The sequence below is a fragment of the Odocoileus virginianus genome, chromosome 19, assembly GCF_023699985.2.
Source record: "Odocoileus virginianus isolate 20LAN1187 ecotype Illinois chromosome 19, Ovbor_1.2, whole genome shotgun sequence".
Lineage (NCBI taxonomy): Eukaryota > Metazoa > Chordata > Mammalia > Artiodactyla > Cervidae > Odocoileus > Odocoileus virginianus.
In genome coordinates, this window is record NC_069692.1 from 11,455,617 (window position 1) to 11,460,754 (window position 5,138).

Below are 5,138 nucleotides of genomic sequence, written 5' to 3' on the forward strand. Positions count from 1 at the left end.
AATCCCATGGACAGAGGAGCCTGGTGGGCTGCAGTCTATGGGGTCGGAAAGAGTCGGGCACAACTGAGCAACTAACACTTTCACTCTCAATCTTACTCTTCATTTCTGATAGCCACTTATACAAATTTATGTTGCTTTTGGTGGTCATATCCATGATGTTTATACTTATTCATTTATCAATTTAAACTATATCTAACTGCTACTCCTACCATGAAGAAGGAGGAGTTATGCTGATGTACCCTGCTTTCTCACTTTCCTATTCCCACTGAGGTTTCATACCTCAAGCTCTAAAGGCATATTTTTATTTATTAAGTTTTTAATACTTGCTAATGTGTGTTTTCAAATAAAACACAACCTTCTATTACTTGACATCCATTTTAGGCAGTATCTCATGCTTTGTAACATCCGATTTTATATCATTTATCTTCTCCTCTTAGAACTAAAAGTAACTAACTCTTTTGTCTGCTGCTGCTGCTGCTACTGCTAAGTCGCTTCAGTCGTGTCCGACTCTGTGCGACCCCATAGACGGCAGCCCACCAGGCTCCCCCGTCCTTGGGATTCTCCAGGCAAGAACACTGGAGTGGGTTGCCATTTCCTTCTCCAGTGCATGAAAGTGAAAAGTGAAAGTGAAGTCGCTCAGTCGTATCCGACTCTTCCCAGCCCCATGGAATATAGCCCACCAGGTTCCTCCGTCCATGGGATTTTCCAGGCAAGAGTACTGGAGTGGTGTGACATTGCCTTCTCCCTTTTGTCTGCACGTTAATCCAAAAAACACTCCAGCATTTACAGTATTATAATTATTTAAATGTAGTTCCCTGAAAAACCGAACAGTGACTGGATAGTGAGTAGAGATGGAGATGGCAGGGACCATTAATTTTGTTCAGCTGGAAGGGGTACAAGCAAACAAACAGGGAAGGGGGCAAGGCACATTGCTTATGTTTGTTTATTTTTATGATTCTATACTTCCTTTTTATCACCAAAGCCACTTAGCTTCTTAATCATGTTTTATTACAGGAAATTATTTTTGGAGCCATCTTATTCTCTGTTCTAATTTGCACCCTAGACCTCCTACATCACTGTCATTCTGTAATTATTTTTCCTTTCATAAAATCTTCTGCTACCTATTTTTACTGATATCTGTTCTAAAAAAAATAACATAGCAAAACATCTTCTCAGTACTCTTAAGACTGTGATCTAGCATTTGAAGTTTTCCTCCCTTGGACTGATTTGCAGAAGACATCTCATTTTTAAGAAAATCTTCTAGAGGTTTAATCATCTTACAAGTGGTGTTGGAATAGATTTCTTTTCATGTAGAAGTTGAAGTGAAAAATTGGAATCTCAAATAATAGGTAATATTTATTAGTTGCAATTTTAGTATTTGGAAAGCATTAATATTTTATAAAGAATGTAATTTTACATATTACTAATGTTTGTAATAACCAGATTATTAATTCATTCAACAGATATTTATCAAGAACTCAGTGTGTTCCTGGCAGTTTTCCGTGTTTGGGGTATATAGCAATGAAGAGAGCTCCTCCTGAAGTATATTACAGCAGTGAGGCAGAGGCAAAAAATAAGAAGCATATAAATAAATAGTTTGTTATGTAAATCAACTCTTGATTGATGCTGGGAAGGTGGGATAGAGAGTGCTGGGAATTGGAGGACGGCGGTGGAGTGTTTGGTAGGCCATGCTCTGGGTGGGGGCTCCTGCTAGAAAGGAGACTTGTCTTTTTGTTGTTGTTGTTTTTTGTTGAAGTATAGTTGCTTTACAATTTTGTGTTACCTTCCACTATACAGTGAAGTGAATCAGCCATATGTATATACATATCCCCTCCCTCTTGTATCTCCCTCCTATCTCTTATCTCCAAAATATGCAAATAGCTCATGCAGTTCAATATCAAAAAACAATTCAATCAAAAAATAAGCAGAAGACCTAAATAGACACTTCACCAAAGAAGACATACAGATGGCCAAGAGGCAGATGAAAAGATGCTCAACACCACTAACTGCTAGAGAAATGCAGATCAAAATTACAATGAGGTCTCACGCCAGTCAGAACAATCAAAAAAATCTATAAATAATGAATGCTGGAGAGGTTTTTAACCTTGTACAGTTTCTTTTCTTCATTTTAATTTTTTTAATTTCAAAATAATCACAAAGTTACAGAAAAGCTGGAGGCACAATACAAAGCATATTTTTTTTCCTGATCCATTTGAGAATAAATTGCTGATTCATTGTTCTATCACTTCTGAATGCTACAGTGTACATTTCCTACAAAACAAGGATATTCTACTACACAACCATAATAAATGCATCAATACAATAGATTAGGTATACTGTTTAATGGATCTCATTTTTTCCCTCTTTCTTCCATTCCTTCGTTGTTTTGTTCGATAAACAGGAAAGTAAGTCTTCCAAAGAGAATGTCTGGATTTTTCTGAGTCTTGCATATCTGAAAATGTCCTTATTTTATTGGAACTCTTAATTGATAGTTTGGCTGAGCATTTACTTCTAAATTACAAGTCACATTTTTCTCAGATCTCAGCCTTTGAATATGTGATGTCTCTGATGAGAAGCTGGTTCCCATTTATTAGAGGCAGTAAGTGGAGGATTTGAGGATCTTCTCTTTACCTGAATCTTTGTCTAGATGTGTTTTTTGTCTTCATTCATGTCCTCTTCATTCTGTGTGCCCTTTCAAGTTGAGGATGCATGTGTTTATATCTCAAAAATATTTTTTCCCATTATTTCTCTGATAATCTCCTTAAAATTCTTTCTGAAAAGAGAGAAAATCCTTTTTCTTGAAGGATTGTAGTTCTCCTAGATAGATCCTCTAAGATTTTAAAGTCTTTTTCTATACAATCTTACAATCCTAATTTTTCAGCCTAATTTCTAGATTTCCTCAGATTTTTATTTCAGTACTTCTTTTTAATTTTTCTTAATTTCAGACATTGTATTTTTAAATTTCCAATATTTCTTTATTGTTCCTTAGTAACTGTGTGTTTGCTAAGTTACTTCAATCATATCTGACTCTTTGTGACCCTAGGGACTATATAGCCTGCCAGGCTCCTCGGTCCATGGGGATTCTCTAGGCAAGAATACTGCAGGGATCGAACCCTGCATCTCTTATGTCTCTTGCATTGGGAGGCAGGTTCTTTACCACAGGAGACACAGGTTTGATCCCTGGGTCAGGAAGATCTCCTGGAGAAGAAAATGGCAACCCACTCCATATTCTTTCCTGAAACATCCCATGGACAGAGGAGCTTGGCAGGCTGCATACAGTTCATGGGGTCACAAACAGTTGGACACGAATGAGCAACTAAGCGTATTATCGCTACTCCCACGTGGGAAGCCCCTCTTTAGTATCTGTGAAGATATATATATATATATATATATAAATTATATTCTGTGCTCTGAATAATCAGGTTTTTTTTTTAAGTTGATTCCTTGGCTCATATTGGCACTGTGCATATGCGTGTATGATTATTTTTCTTCTAATACGATATTTGTCCATTTAAACTCATGAACTGGACTGCTTACTTGGCCCACTTTGCTGACCCTGGCTTCCTCCTGCTGGCATGCAGTACTCTTCCCCACCTGCCCTCTCTTCCATTAGTGGGGTGGACTGTGAGCTCTGAGCTCACAGACAGTTTTCCCTCAAAATGCATAAACAGACCGCGGGCAGAAAACTAGGTCCACACTACCTGGGTTTTTATTATATTTGGGAAATCCCAAACCAATTTCTTTGACAAGCGGTACTTACAGAAGAGGTGCTAACTTGTACAACCATTTAGAAACAAAAATTGACTTCGACCTCTGAGCACTACCCCTTCATGAAACTGAACTTTGATCTCCAGGTTGGGAGCATTCTGGAGGCACCACCAGCAGGGAGCTTGGTTTCTGCCTCTGTTCCAGCTTCTGTGTGTGCACATCCGACTCTGCTCCTGCTCCTATATCCTTAATTCATCATGCATTTCTCATCTTCCTGAAATTCATCAAGGCTAATGGTTTGTGTATGTCTCTGCCTGGTTGGAGAACTTTCTTCACAGTCCAACTCTCACATCCATACATGACCACTGGAAAAACCACAGCCTTGACTAGACGGACCTTTGTTGGCAAAGTAATGTCTCTGCTTTTTAATATGCTATCTAGGTTGGTCATAACTTTCCTTCCAAGGAGTAAGCGTCTTTCAATTTCATGGCTGCAATCACCATCTGCAGTGATTTTGGAGCCCCCCAAAAATAAAGTCTGACACTGTTTACACTGTCTCCCCATCTATTTTCCATGAGGTGATGGGACCAGATGCCATGATCTTAGTTTTCTGAATGTTGAGCTTTAAGCCAACTTTTTCACTCTCCTCTTTCACTTTCATCAAGAGGCTTTCTAGTTCCTCTTCACTTTCTGCCATAAGGGTGGTGTCATCTGCACATCTGAGGTTATTGATATTTCTCCCGGCAATCTTGATTCCAGCTTATGCTTCATCCAGCCCAGCGTTTCTCATGATGTACTCTGCATATAAGTTAAATAAGCAGGGTGACAATATATAGCCTTGAAGTACTTCTTTTCCTATTTAGAACCAGTCTGTTGCTCCACATCCAGTTCTAACTGTTGCTTCCTGACCTGCATACAGGTTTCTCAAGAGACAGGTCAGGTGGTCTGGTATTTCCATCTCTTGAAGAATTTTCCACAGTTTATTGTGATCCACACAGCCAAAGGCTTTGGCATAGTCAATAAAGCAGAAATAGATGTTTTTCTGGGACTCTCTTGCTTTTTGATGATCCAGCAGATGTCGGCAATTTGATCTCTGGTTCCTCTGCCTTTTCTAAAACCAGCTTGAGCATCTGGAAGTTTATGGTTCACGTATTGCTGAAGCCTGGCTTGGAGAATTTTGAGCATTATCTTTTCTTTTACTTTTCCTTTAAGGTTGATGCTCCATCCCTGTCTCCTCTTTTTCTCTTATTTATTCTCTGTGAACAATTTTCATCATTCCCGTGGATTCAGTGATCACTTATGTAAGCCAGGGGATCCATTCTGTACATCAGCTCTTGTCTCTCTTTCTGGACTGCAGTTGTGTTCTCCACTCACTATTGTCATCAATACCATGTTAGTTTTTCCATCCCATCAGGAAATAGTATACAGTC